This window comes from Doryrhamphus excisus, linkage group LG1 (assembly GCF_037039965.1).
Source record: "Doryrhamphus excisus strain RoL-2023G ecotype Guam linkage group LG1, RoL_Dexc_Guam_v1.1, whole genome shotgun sequence".
NCBI classification, from domain to species: domain Eukaryota; kingdom Metazoa; phylum Chordata; class Actinopteri; order Syngnathiformes; family Syngnathidae; genus Doryrhamphus; species Doryrhamphus excisus.
The window spans coordinates 22,190,625-22,206,203 of record NC_136357.1 but is presented as its reverse complement, the minus strand read 5'-3'; the positions used below and the strand labels follow the sequence as shown (position 1 = coordinate 22,206,203).

Here is a 15,579-nt window from a genome sequence, read left to right as displayed (position 1 = left end):
AATAAATAACAAATTCAAGCCAAGTTGATGAATCCTTTAAGTGCTGAATCGGAAACTGACGAATCAGAAGCCAACTTTTCAATGATAGCTGGCGTTACAGCTAAACTTGGCCAAATCACTATCAGTCGCTGATAATACGCCGATTGCACTTGCTACGGTTGGAGGTTAAAGGTGACATTCCACACTTGAGCCTAATTTAGAAGGTCTCATTCCCCCCCGCCCCCCCAGCACATCTCTCAGATGAGAACAAAACATCCCCCCAAGGTCACACGGAGGGAGTCATCTTCTTCCATTTCCTGCCTCCTGCACGACTCAAATGAGGCTGCTATATCACTGTCAGCTTGGCATGTCTTGGAACTTGGACCTGCAGCCCAGGTGGGCATGCGGATCAAGGGAGTCCATCCTCTGCGGTGCTTTCTGCTGCAATCAGGGGCAAAACGAGTGGGTGGTTGATGCATGTGGGGGATGTAGTGGACGGGGGGGTCCCTTCCTTGCGGTTGTCGTGCACATTACAGACAAGCTGTCCCGCTTGCATGCGATGCGCGTTCACGTGGCCAGTGGAGCGCCTGTAACGCAGCCCCCCGCGGCTTCAGGGTTTGCCTCTCCTGAAGAGCACCAATCTGAGATGGGTACATGGAGGGGGCGGGAAGGATAGTTTGAGGAGGGCTGAGCTTTTTTTTTTTTTGCAAGAGGACGCCAATTTCTGTATTATTTCACTGCTGGAACAACAAGCAGCAAACAGAGAAAGAAGAAAAAACATCAGCCGGACCGCGCGTCAGAACCTCATCAACTCCAAAGAAATCCAAACCGGGAGGGAGAACAAGAAGGAGCAGGACCAGGAGCTTTATTTCCAAGTGGTGAGAATGTTTTTTTTTAATTATAATTATTTCTTGTATTGTTTTGGGGTCGACGTGTTCAAGGTGCCGCACATGTGGTGGAGGATGCTCGCAAACGTGCACACGTCAGTGCTTCTTTCACATGCAACAACTGCGGCTGGTGAGGCGACTGCAGTGTAATTGATGGTTTAACAGGTCTCCTTCTGCATGCATGCGGCTGTGCTTTCTTTGCGTGATCCGCTTGTAAGGGCATCGGCGTGGAGTGCGACAGCGGTGCCGCCGTCCAGCCTGAGCCCGATGCGACACTAAAAAAGGAGGCGTCGTTAATGGGCAATTAAAAGCAACGTGACGGCGCGTGACGCAAACGAGAGGTTTTGCGCAAATAAATGCACACGCGGCTCTGACCCAGCGTGTTTGCGAAACTGTTTGAGTCGAGCCGTCGCAACCAGTGACAAGACTGTTGAGCAGAGGCTAACTTAACCTTGGAAGCAAGGCTCCGGCAAATACAGCACCCCACCCCCTTCCATAAGTCATCACTATAATGTCAAGCTTTCATGGTGTGAGTGAGCAGCACTGAGGCCAGCGTGGAAAAGGGACAGCAATGTACATTCTCTGCATTCCTCCCATCCTTACCCAGCAGTCACTGTGCAGCACGGGGGACGAGACCTTGATTCGGTGCCTTGGTCAAGGTAACAGGCTTGAAATTAGATTTGTTTTTGATTGTGGAAATCAAAGTACCCGGAGAAATCCACACAGGCCCCGAAATGGGATGAGAACCGGGAAACTTATTACTGCAAGGCTTCTTTGCCAGCCACGGACCGACCGGTATGCCGTGTCAAATATTCAGGAAATGGATGACTGGTATTAGTCGGATGCCTTTCGTAAGGCAGGGAACCATATTTGGTAACTTAAACTCAAGTTGATACGGCTATGACACTCCTCACCATCAAAAAGGTGCACTGGAACCCACGAAAGTCGACCAAATCATCAAGTCCTGGTCCATCGTGTTGTTATTTATTCATTCTTTCATTCATTTTATACCGCTTTTCCTCACGAGGGTCGCAGGGGGTGCTGGAGACTATCCCAACTGTCTTTGGGTGAGAGGCAGGGTGCACCCTGGACTGGTGGCCAGCCAATCACAGGGCACATATAGACAAACAACCATTCACACTCACATTCATACCTATGGACAATTTGGAGTGGCCAATTAACCTAGCATGTTTTTGGAATGTGGGAGGAAAACCCACGCATGCACGGGGAGAACATGCAAACTCCACACAGAGATGGCCGAGGGTGGAATCAAACCCAGGTCTCCTACCTGTGAGGTCTGTGCGCTAACCGCGCTATCGCCGTGCAGCCCTTGACCATTTCCTTTAAAACATAATTACAAACAATAAATAACAAATTCAAGCCAAGTTGATGAATCCTTTAAGTGCCGAATCGGAAGCTGACAAATCAGAAGCCAAATTTTCAATAATAGCTAGCGTTAGCAGCTAAACTTGGCCGCCAATTAACCTAGCATGTTTTTGGAATGTGGGAGGAAACCGGAGTACCCGGAGAAAAGCCACACATGCACGGGGAGAACATGCAAACTCCACACAGAGATGGCCGAGAGTGGAATTGAACTCGGGTCTCCTAGCTGTGAGGTCTGCGCGCTAACCACTAGACCACCGTGCAGCCCTGTGCTGTTATGATTACTAAAAAAAATCAACTTAAAGATGTTGACAATAAGGCTCCAATCATCTATTTTGGTTTTTGATTACAACCACCCCTCACTATATCATGCTTCGATTATCACTCCCTCGCTATATCACACTTTTTCACACATTCATTGTTTCATGGTTGACTGTGGTCTATTATTCGTCAAAACATATTGAAATAGATGTGATACGTAGTATTCTAGTCACTAGGTGGCAGTAATGACACAAAACATCCAGACATTACATGTCAGTCATCTCCTCCCATCTCTTGTGGAAGTGGTGAATTTTTGGCTTTTTAAGTTTATAAGACAAAAATTGAGGCTGATTTGTTAGCTCGCTAGCTGTCCCTGCAACATAAGAGTTGCACAATGTGTTGTAAACAATGAATAATAAGCGTGTAAAGGTGACTCTAGGTGTGTTATTTCATGTCTGCAGGGCTGTAATAATGGTAAAAAGCCATCCTTCAGAAAGTAATTAACGGCTTTTCTATGCTAGCACTATGAAAATATTCAATTTATTACCATTGGATCTTCTAGAGGAGAAATTCATTGATCACGATCTGGTTCGGTCTACCATTCATTTATGTTCTATGCCATTTATCCTAACTAGGGTCACAAGGGTAATGCTGGAGCCTATCCTAGTTGGTGGGGTAGACCCTGGACTGGTGGCCAGCCAATCACAGGGCACATATAGACTAACAACCATTCCCACTCACATTCATACCTATGGACAATTTGGAGTTGCCAATTAATCTAACATGGGAGGAAATCGTAGTTCACAACCATTCGCTTTGACTTTGGAAAATCGTGATTGACATGTTTGCCTCTTTTCGGCTATGTTGCAGACCAAAACAGTAATGGCATGATTCTGGAATACCCCAAAACAATCAATTAGAATTTCATAGAAATTCTGTTGAATTCCTTTGATTTGATTGCCAATTGCGATGTCTTTACCATTCAAATTTATGGAAATGAATTGAAATTTGGGAGACACTCAAAGTTGACTTTGGAGGTCCGCACAAGCCTGCTGTCCAGTAGCTGCTAAATAGGAAGACATTTCACCCGTCCGGATGAAAAGGTCGGAACTTGGATAAGACACTAACTTCGTGGCTTGTCACAATGGCCTTCTAGAAACTTTTTGCAACCTTTTGGGTTCACTTCAGTTCACAACGGTACAGTTTGAAACGTTCAATCTGTTTTTCCGCCAAAGGCAGGGTACAAAGGAACGTCTCATCAGTGATCAGTTATTCACCAAGACTTTGACAAAAGAAACAAGTTCAGTCCTTTAGATTGTCTTTGAGGGACTGAACTGTGTTCTATATCTAACTATAGTTCACGGCCACACACACACACACACACACACACACCTAAATCCGAACATAACAAACCCTTTCTTTCACCACGCATGACAGTGTTTTGTTGCCTTTGCGCCAACTTGTGTTAGACGACAGAGCCAATGTTCCATTGAGCCTGTGCGCTTAATGTGGACGCATCAAGGTTGGTGTTCTTCCAGAAAAGATGATCATAACAAACAAAGCAGTTGGGTGCTGGATTTAAAATACTCATGACACAAAAAAACCCACCACAAAATATTTTTGTCATATTGCCGTCATACATCCGCCAGTCACCGGCGATCAAATACGAGTCAAATGAACTTGTGATTATCAAACGTCCCCCAGCGAGCGTTCTGAACCATGATGTCATGCTGAGGATGCTTTCCGGCAACCACACTCATCAAAACACAGCCATGGACGCACAGCAAAGCAAAAAAAGAGAAATATCCCCAACAATAAGACAAAAATAACATTCACTGTGATATGTATGCAATCGTTTTTCAGCATTTACAGAATAAGCACTATACATTGGGCATCTGGTGTAACACACATGAATAAAAATCGCCACCAGAGGTGATACTGACAGATTTGTTAAATACGAGACGAGCGAGCTAGCCTTGGCATGAAAACCCATATTATTATTCTCGGATCTGTAGTCTACAGTATATGTAGCAGACTAGAGGAATATCTAGCCGCACGGTGGATTAGTGGTTAGCATGTTGGCCACCCAGTCAGGAGATCTGGGTTCCTATTCACTGTGTGAAATTTGCATATTCTCCCAGTGGGTTTTCTTCAGATACTTTGGCTTCCTCCCACATTCCAAGGTTAGTTAGTCAGTTCCAAGTTAGGTTAAATGGAAACAAAATTGTCCATAGGGATGAATATGTGAGTGTGAATGGTTTGTTTTTATGGGCCTTGTGATTGGCTGGGGTCTAGTCCAGGTCGTAAAATCAGCTGGTCCAGCATACCCCCATGACCTAAACACACGTCAATTGTGTTATTTGTGTATCTTTGGTATTCTTTGGGAGAGGCCCCAGTATACCCCCCCCCCCCCCCCCGACTCTAGTGAAGTCAAGGTGCATAGAAAATAAATACGTATGGTAATGGTAATGGTAATGGTAATGGTAATGGTAATGGTAATGGTAATGGTAATGGTAATGGTTTTCAGGGCTCGACAATAACGATGTACCGATGGCCCGGGGCAAGTTAAAACAAAATTGGGGCAAGTAAATCCAATCAGTGATATTCCCGTGGGGCAAGTGCACTTTGGCATGCCATACTGCCAAGAGTTTTTTTAAAAGCGGTTCTTGTTGGGTGTTGGTAAAACACGGACTGCGTAATTCCGGTGGTAATTTGCAAAGCAATCCTTGCAATGGACCAATCAGAATCGTTTATTTAGACCGCGGTCCGTAATCCACAGTCCGCGTTTTACCCACACCCGTTGTTCGCGATCAACCAATCAGCGATCGTTTGACTACGAAAACATCCATCATGGCGTCGCTGCCAACATGGTCTAATTCTGAAGGAAAACAGCAAAAAGTGATGAACCAGTGCCTCCAAAACAAATATTTTATTAGCGGCAGCAAATCAAATGATGGCACAGGTGAGTGAATCACATTGCTGTGACAATTTGAAGTGGTCACAATGAAACACCAGCGATTAGATCCAATACCAAGTGCTGATTTTGCACAAGCTACAAAATCTAGCGCTTCCATTTCTCTGTGTATTTTTCTCACCTTTGCATCACAAATTATTGTTTGACCATTGAGCTTTTTTTCTGGATTAAAAACACTTTACTAGTACACAAATGTGTCTATTCAATAATGTTTCATTGTGGTGCACAACTTGTAAATATCACTGCTTACTACGACTACGATGTGTAAGGTATTGTAACGTCGTAGAATGACGACAGTCAGGATGGCTCTATCGTTGCATGGTTTTTATTTCCAAGGCAGCATGAAAAACAACTTACTGGCCTGTTGCAGACTTAACTAACTAGCTGGGCGCACGGCAACCGAACTTCTCCTTTTTTCCCTCTCGGTCCTCTTCTTTGGTCCCAAAACGCCCGCTCCAAGACCGCGAGCTGAACATGACTGCCCCCCAGCGTCCATGCATGAAACTACAGCCCGGAATACAACACACACGCAACGCTACAGTATTATTTATTTTATTATTTTATTTATTTGAGATTCTCATGTGATGACACAAAAAAATACATGATATCATTATGGCAGTCTTCATTTTACATGGGGCAAGTTCGGGCAAGTAGTTCTCACCTTAAGGATTCCCCATGGGCAAGTCATTTTGGTTTTTAATGTAGAGCCCTGGTTTTATTTCATTTGAACATGCATCAGATTACAATTGAGTGCATCCCATAATCAGTTCCCAGTTCCACATGTCCAAAAGGAGTAGGAAGAAGCAAAGCTTATTAAACCCTACCCCTCCATCTGGTACTTTTACAATCAGTAACTGTTACATTTGTTCACTTCCTGCTTTCCATAATACAGTTAATAATGAATGAATACAGTATACAGTCGTGAACATTTTCATTTTCTTATTGTTTCCGCAGTTGAACATAATTTAGGTTTCTCTTGTTTGCTTATCTGCATCTGCAAAAGTGAGTAGTCGGTAGTCAATATGTGGGACAGCTGATGGTAGTAGCACCCTCCAAAACTTTCCTTTATCTGAGACACAGTATCAAAACAACTGTCCTCCAAATACACTGAACGTAATATGGAAGAATCTGATGCAGTGGATGGTGTCTGCAGGACATCTGAACATGCGTACTCTGTCTGCTCTAATATTCCATTAAAAAGCTGGAATAATATTAAAAAAATATGAAAAAACAGCAGAAAATAAACAAAAATGCAGCACAGTAATATGTAAACAATGTATTCCATACGTATATCTAAGAGGGAGGGTTCTGGAATGATGTCACTTCCTTCTTCCTCTCCAATCGCCGACATGATTGGTTTTCATTGACGAAAAATGTAAAAAAAAAAAAAAAGGGCTACTATATCAACTTTTGAGCAAACATCTAAGCAAATATGACTTCAAAATAAGCACTTTTGTAAAAATCTTGCCCATCATTCACAATGAACACATGTTTTTTTCGCTTTTCTGTGCATTATAACACGAGAAAACAAGTTAATTTCAGCTAGCTTACAATGCTGTCATTGGGATACGCCTATTTCGAGTACAACTGTAAAAACAAACCTCTACAGGGCTCTACATTAAAAACCAAAATGACTTGCCCATAGGGAATCCTTAAGGTGAGAACTACTTGCCCGAACTTGCCCCATGTAAAATGAAGACTGCCATAATGATATCATGTAATTTTTTGTGGCATCACATGAGAATCTCAAATAAATAAAATAATAAAATAAATAATACTGTAGCGTTGCGTGTGTGTTGTATTCCGGGCTGTAGTTTCATGCATGGACGCTGGGGGGGCAGTCATGTTCAGCTCGCGGTCTTGGAGCGGGCGTTTTGGGACCAAAGAAGAGGAACGAGAGGGAAAAAAGGAGAAGTTCGGTTGCCGTGCGCCCAGCTAGTTAGTTAAGTCTGCAACAGGCCAGTAAGTTGTTTTTCATGCTGCCTTGGAAATAAAAACCATGCAACGATAGAGCCATCCTGACTGTCGTCATTCTACGACGTTACAATACCTTACACATCGTAGTCGTAGTAAGCAGTGATATTTATAAGTTGTGCACCACAATGAAACATTATTGAATAGACACATTTGTGTACTAGTAATGTGTTTTTAATCCAGACAAAAAATGCTCAATGGTCAAACAATAATTTGTGAAGCAAAGGTGAGAAAAATCCACAGAGAAATGGAAGCGCTAGATTTTGTAGCTTGTGCAAAATCAGCACTTGGTATAGGATCTAATCGCTGGTGTTTCATTGTGACCACTTCAAATTGTCACAGCAATGTGATTCACTCACCTGTGCCATCATTTGATTTGCTGCCGCTAATAAAATATTTGTTTTGGAGGCACTGGTTCATCACTTTTTGCTGTTTCCTTCAGAATTAGACCATGTTGGCAGCGACGCCATGATGGATGTTTTTGTAGTCAAACGATCGCTGATTGGTTGATCGCGAACAACGGGTGTGGGTAAAACGCGGACTGTGGATTACGGACCGCGGTCTAAATAAACGATTCTGATTGGTCCATTGCAAGGATTGCTTTGCAAATTACCACCGGAATTACGCAGTCTGTGTTTTACCAACACCCAACAAGAACCGCTTTAAAAAAACTCTTGGCAGTTTGGCATGCCAAAGTACACTTGCCCGACGGGAATATCACTGATTGGATTTACTTGCCCCAATTTTGTTTTAACTTGCCCCGGGCCATCGGTACATCGTTATTGTCGAGCCCTGCTCTACCAACGTTGCATGGTTTGATATCCATGCTGTGATTATGCATTAACACGTACACTGATGATAACCTTGAATAGTTGCAGTGTCTTGTCCTATTTGGAGTATTTAAAACACTACCCAAACTTTTTTTTTGGTGCATTGATACACATGTGCACATACACGATATCTACGATATCCGCTGTCCTTGGGATGGCTGTATCTTCCAGCACAAGACTTGTGCTCCAGTCATCAGGTAAAAAATGCTGACGGCAAACCAGAATCTTGTTGAGTCTTTGAAATTGAGGTATCTTCCGTCTGTGAATGACGCTGAGGCGAGCGGTTAGCGGTGTCATGTTAGTTAGCTAGCATCAATGCGCCGAGGAAAGAAGTCTCCGCTGGCCATTCTCTGCATCAAATATTCGTGTTTTACCACCACTCTTAATGTGATGTAATGCAAAGTCTGACTTTGGTCCGTCAACCATCCTTCTCGCGTCTGCACACTTCAGGACTCAAAAAGCGATGACTCCCTTGGCTCATGAGTGTGACTGTGAGTAAATGACTTTTCTCAGCCAGTTTCTTCAGCTGTTGAGACATACGGAGCCCCCCCACCCCCTGTCGTCTCCCAGTAAATATCTGTGGTGGCGGACAGATAGCGAGCTGATTTATCGTCCAGCATGCAGAGAATGTGTCAAGGAGAGCAGATTTGTTTCAGAGAAAGGTGCTATTTTCTCTGCCACTTCCAGATGGATGGGCTTTGTTGATGTGACTTTGTGGACCGGCTACATCTGAAGTCTCAAATATAACGTGGAGGGAAAACAGTGACTATCTTGATGGGGTTAACACTGCCGTATTGTTCCTGGAGGCACAGTAAGGAATGATGCAGTAAATGCAGGGCATCTCCAGTGATTCCAAGATAAATGAGTGGAATGTCTCCCAGAGAGTTGAGCAAAAACATCATCTTTGCTCAGAAGGGGGAGGAAAAATACCCCATCCGAAATGAATGTTTACATCATGTTGTGGAAATGACTCAGTATGCTAAATAACGCAGCCCTCCATCTACAAGAGGCTACTTTCTGAGATGGAAGCCGCCCGGCTATAGTAATGCATAGCTAATGTCTGATGATGAGGAGAGTGATGCTAGCTGACAGGAAAGAATCACAAGGGCCCTCCAAGTGTATTGAAACCCCCACCATGATCATGTCAGTCATGACCAAGAGGCTTTGAACGGGTATTTGCAGCTCGGCTCCATCGGGCGAGAGATGAGGGGAAGTGGAACAAAGTCGAACAATGAGAGAGCCCATCTGGGTTAATACAGACACGAAGCGGACACTTCATTACCCAGCGTGACCAAATACCCTTGGTGGTTATGAAGGCGTATATTTTACGTCAGAGTCTACAAAGTGAGTTGTTTTCCAGATCATGGTAATCTCTAAAAGGTTGAATTGGACTTTTGTTGCCAAGTCCTTCCTCTTCTATTCAATTGGACTCTTCTTGTTGGTAGACTCTTCAACCGGACTCCTCTGGACTCTCAACTCGAGTTGCCTCGATTCAAGGCAGCTCCTCGATTACATCAACTGGACTCTTCCTGTTGGTTGAGTCTTCAACCAACAGGAAGAGTATCCACTCATGGATACTGGACTCTTCTTGTTGGTTGAGTCTTCAACCAACAGGAAGAGTCCAGTATCCGCCTCAGACTCCAGTTCTTCGGTGCTTCACTGGTGACCCCGACGTGATTTGAATACGCAACCTTCTGGACTGTTCAACCAACAGGAAGAGTATCCACACACGGATACTGGACTCTTCTTGTTGGTTGAGTCTTCAACCAACAGGAAGAGTCCAGTATCCGCCTCAGACTCCAGTTCTTTGGCAATTCACTGGTGGCCCCGACATGATTTGAACACGCAACCTTCTGGACTGTTCTTGTTGGTTGAGTCTTCAACCAACAGGAAGAGCCCAGTATCCGTAGAAGGTCCAATCAAGGCAACTGGACGTGTCAACCAATTCTTCTTCTTGATTATAAACCCCACAAGGAAGGGTCCAATGGCCTCGATTGGCAACTGGACTCTTCTGGCCTGTCAAGTGGAGTCCAGTTGCCAATCCAGGCAAGCAGGAGGTGTCAGAAAAGTTACCACAGGTATAACCGGCTTTGTGGCGGTCAAGCGTTGATAGTGATACTCTTTCACCCCTCGATATCAGCCCTTCCTGTCATTTTGAAGCAGAATTCACCAAGCATTGGATTGTTCATCCACTAGTAAGGAACGTGAGCTGGGTTTACATCATCATCATTATTTTACCCCACTGAGGATGTAATTGTAATCTTGCCAGTCGAAGCAACTGGACTTCAGTTGAGAGTCCCGAAGAGTCCATCTATTCCATTCTGTCTAGTTGCCTGGATTCGACATGTTACAGATACTGGACTTTTCTTGTTGGTTGACTCCTCAGCCTACAGGAAGATTCTAGTTGCCAATTATATCATTTGGACAAAAGGAAGAGTCCGGTTCAAGAATCAACCAATAAGACGTCGTCTAGTTGCCTCAATTCAACCTTTTACCGATGGCCATCGAGGCAACTGGCAACTTAACTGAACTGGACTCTTCAAGTAACAAGAAGATCCCGGTTGCCCCAGACCTGAAATGATGTAATGGTAATGGTTTAATTTCATTTGAACATGCATCAGATTACAATTGAGTGCATCCCATAATCAGTTCACAGTTCCACATGTTCAAAAGGAGTAGGAAGAAGCAAAGCTTATTAAATCCTACCCCTCCATCTGGTACTTCTACAATCAGTAACTGTTACATTTGTTCACTTCCTGCTTTCCTAATATATATATATATATATATATATATATATATATATATATACAGTAAAGTCTTGTTATATCGATATCGGTTATAACGAATTACTACTTATTACGATACTATTTTCATTTCCCGGCAAATTTCTAGTCTTTTATGATATAATTAGTTCCGTTAGTACGATACCCGGTTATTATGATAATCCGGTTACTACGATGCCCTTTTCATCTCCCGCCAACCAATTTGGTCTGCTTATATCGATACAAAAGCAGCTTAAATCAATCTTTGCTTAAGGATTTCAATACCAAAAAAGAACACGGCGAACGGCTGCTTCCAGTCAACTTTATTTTTCACACTTCCACCACCAGAGCGCAGCACACACACCGATTCCCGCACTTCCTGGTTCACAGGTCATGCTCAACCCGCCCCACATAGCTGGCCAAACACATGCCTGCAACAGAAGAACCAACTGACATAGCATACACACCTATTCCAACGAAGACACAAGCGTACAAATACATGTATTTAATTGTGTTGTATTCAGATATCTTTTTATCGCTTGCAATAATCACTGTTTTTCATATGTACATGATGGCGTTCATGGTTTCTCTCGTGTGTATAGATTCTATACACACGAGAGAAACCACGAACGCAGTTGGTTCTTCTTCGACATTGTTCTATACTATAGAACAATGTCGAGTGCATTATTGCCCACTTTTAATGCAGTTTGGCGCAGGATCGGATATATGGATAGTCCGGTTATATCGGTATTTTTTCCGACTCCCGAGAATATCGATATAACGAGACTTTATTGTATATATATATTTTGTTTTTTTTACTTTTGTCACGTACCGAAGTAGGATGTGATATGAGCATCCAATGCCATAATGGGTACCATAGTAAGTGTCAATATAGTGATATACGTATATAGCACATCATGACTGGTTCAAGACTCTTCATCCTTGTATTTAGCAAACATCAACTGCTTGTATTGTTTCTTGAATTGGCTCATCGTTGTGCATTGTTTGAGGTCCTTACTCAATCCATTCCATAGTTTGATTCCACATACTGATGTGAAAGCAACATAAATGATGAAGATTCAACCAACAAGAAGTTGTCTAGTTGCCAAGTCAATCTTTTACCGATGGCCATCGAGGCAACTGGCAACTAAACTAAACTGGACTTTTCCAGTAACAAGAAGATCCGGTTGCCTTGATTGTCCAACATACTCAGGTCTGGAGACAAGTCTCATCCCAGACCTGAAATGATGTGAAAGCAATATAGATGGTGAAGATTAAACCAACAAGAAAAGGTCCAGTTGCCTGATGAAACCTTTTACGAATCTTCTATGTGTTTTGTTGACACCGTTTTCTTGACTTATCCCGGCCTGCTGTCATAAAGATGAACCTTTTGGTTGTTTGTGAAAAGCTGCCAAATTTGAAGTCTGCTACACAGGAATGAAGAAAAATGCTATTGTAGTATTTTGGCAGCAAGTAAGGCCTCCTGCCAAGAGTAATCTCAAGTGAAAGCGCATCTCAAAAATGTAGGGAATCAAAGTAAATTCCATGAAACTCCCTGATACATCTTGAATGAGAGCATAATGAGCAGAGCAAATCAATGACTATTGATTGATGAGCTGCTGTTGAAGTCTTTGCTAGTTGCTCACTAACACCCAATTTGGTGTTGGGTTTCAATTCCAAAAGTGTATTTTCATGATGAATCTCTCCAAATAGTGTTTGTGGGGAGTATAAGAGAGCTAATACAAGTAGATTAAATCAACTCATGCAGAACAATAGGCACTCGCAGGATACACAGATGTCACCACAGATGTGCTTTTCTCTGACGCTCACACGTTTTGTTTTTTTTTTTTGTCTCACGAAGCCACAGGAGGACTGTTTTGATCCATTTTAAGAATATGAATCCCATTCTAAGAAGACGGTTTAAAAATAGTGCTACAGCGTTGCATTTTTTTAGATTTACTCATTATAAAGCGTATAGTCTTCCTTGGACCATTAAGGTTAGGAGTTCAAGCTAAAGCCTAAAGCTGCATATCTGGGAAGCCGTATTTGCAGAGGCACAACATCCTCAGGTCCTGAGAAACGTCTTATCCCAGACCTGAAATGATGCGGAAGGAATATAAATGGTGCTCTTCCCCTGAACCACTGCCACAGTCAAACATTCATTTGATATATCACAGCTGAGAGGGGCGTAATCCAATAAATATCAAACTTTCAACATAGACAAAAGGCTTTATGCTGCACTGCAGAGAACCAGGACGTCAGAAATTACAGACCTCTGACACGGAAAATTGGAACTCTACTGGAAGTTCAAATTTCAGTACTTCTGGCATATTAAAAATGAACCCCGACCTAGTTGAGAGTAACGGTAGTCTGTCCTCAACAGACAGCGTTAGGGTCCCACAGAAAGATCTTATCTTTGTCTTTTTTGGTGGCATCGTGGCTTCTTTTTCAGCCGTGGCGTAACTGTGTTAGTTAGCAAAGAACTACAGAGTCAACCACCGATGACATCATAGACAGGCGACGGAGCTGAAGGACAATTACTTATTATTGCGGGTTCCATGCTAACACCATGCTAACAGTTATGGTTTGTGATAAGTACATTAAGGACACCGTTAGCGTAGCGGATAATACAACACAACAAGACGCACGGCATTTTGTGTGCTAACCAGAAAATGTACAAAAAACGAGACTTCTTTTTGACATAAACTGAAACATGCATTAACCGGGGAGTACGGTAACCGAGGCTCCACTGTACTCGATTTCGCAACTCAAAGCTTCTGTATGCAAACATAGCTACTAGCTATAGCTAGAACTGCATAAGTATGTAAGTATCAGTGCCTCCAAGACTTCGCCAGCTGGATCCTTTGAGCCCCCAAGTACCCATGCCCCCCCCCACTGAGCTTTTCACAAGTTGTGACAAAAGTTCCAATGTTCATTCATTCATTCATTTTCTACCGCTTTTTCCTCACGAGGGTCGCGGGGGTGCTGGAGCCTATCCCAGCTGTCTTCGGGCGAGAGGCGGGGTACACCCTGGACTGGTCGCCAGCCAATCACAGGGCACATATAGACAAACAACCATTCACACTCACATTCATACCTATGGACAATTTGGAGTGGCCAATTAACCTAGCATGTTTTTGGAATGTGGGAGGAAACCGGAGTACCCGGAGAAAACCCACGCGTGCACGGGGAGAACATGCAAACTCCACACAGAGATGGCCGAGGGTGGGAATAAGTTCCAATGTTTTTAAGCTAATTTTTTTTCAGTAACATTGCATCAGCTTGTGACTTTATGAATTTGTTATGAATGTCTTTATGTCTTTTTGTATGTGTTTTTTCTAAAACCAATGCACAGACATTACTATAGAACTGACACAGCAGTAGAATATACACCCACACTGTAGACGTATCCTTTCCAAACAGAACCGTGGAAAAGTCTGTGTGGCGAGAGGAAGTGGCCCTTGATGTGTGTGTGTCTTAAGTACGTTGGGCGTATTATTGTTGCTTGGTTTCCCCTGATGGCAGAACCTTGTTACTAACCTTGTTAGTGTGGAACTCTCAGCTTTCCCAGGTTGAAATCCCCTAAGAACAGATTGCAGTGGGTTGCCTGTTGCTCTGCAACCATCAACGTGCCTTGAGCTCCTGCAACAAATAAAGTGGTGAAGGTTTGACTTGGCAACAAATCCTGCATTGTGATTTGCATGGTGGCGTCAGGTATACCTAATACACGGGTGTATTAGGTATCAGCATCACTACGCATCATTGGCGTAGCGAGATGAACAATGATACAATATTGGTTGTACATAAATACTCTAGTATTTGGCTCTATGAAGTGAAATTGATAGATAATAGTGGTTGGAATATATCATCATATATCATCATAAGGATGGTTTTAGGATATAATAACCTGCCAGAAAATACTGTATATATACAGTATCCATACAGTATTTATTCATTATTTTTTTCCGGCCTTTTGAAAACTAAATTAGGGTTGGGCATCGTTTCAATTTCGGCCATTTCAGTTTCATTTTGATTCCTCTTTTTGATTTCGGTATCTAACGATTCTCGATTCTGTGTGGCAATGTCGTAAAAGTTAGCATGGTTTAAATAAAGGTGCTAACAAGAATTATTTTTGGATGAAACGTTTGACCAGCTCTGTGATTTTTTTTTCTTTTTAATAACATGAACTTTATTTGAACTTTTTTATGAATTTCTCGTAGGATTATTTCCAAGGATCATATGAATATCAAACCATTGGACTTGAATATCAATATTTCAATATTGATATTCAATATAATAATTTCAATAATAATAAACAATAATAATAATAATTTCAATATTTCTGTCCACAGCAGTAGACTTTCTCCAAACCACGTGTGAGTGCGCTGACAAGCGATGCTCGAGCATGGGCAGCGGGGGCAGGCTGTTATGCGCATCCAGAGAGGCCTCCAGCTGCCCGGGAGTGGTGCCGGGAGGCCGGCCAGAGCGACGCCTGGAGCACACCCAATGAGTCTCCATGGAGGGTGGGA

General features: G+C 42.9%; 1 protein-coding gene across 2 annotated transcripts in view; it reads left to right on the top strand.

Moving 5' to 3' along the window:
- The first annotated feature begins 536 nt into the window (after positions 1-536).
- The window catches only part of gabra3 (gamma-aminobutyric acid type A receptor subunit alpha3), a 115,399-nt gene continuing 100,356 nt past the window's right edge, over positions 537-15,579 (top strand). The window contains exon 1 of one of the 2 annotated variants that reach the window (XM_058076970.2): positions 537-857. The gene's annotated coding sequence lies outside the window, so the exon portion shown is untranslated. The remainder of the gene's footprint in view (positions 858-15,579) is intronic. The other variant, XM_058076969.2, reaches the window with a different exon arrangement.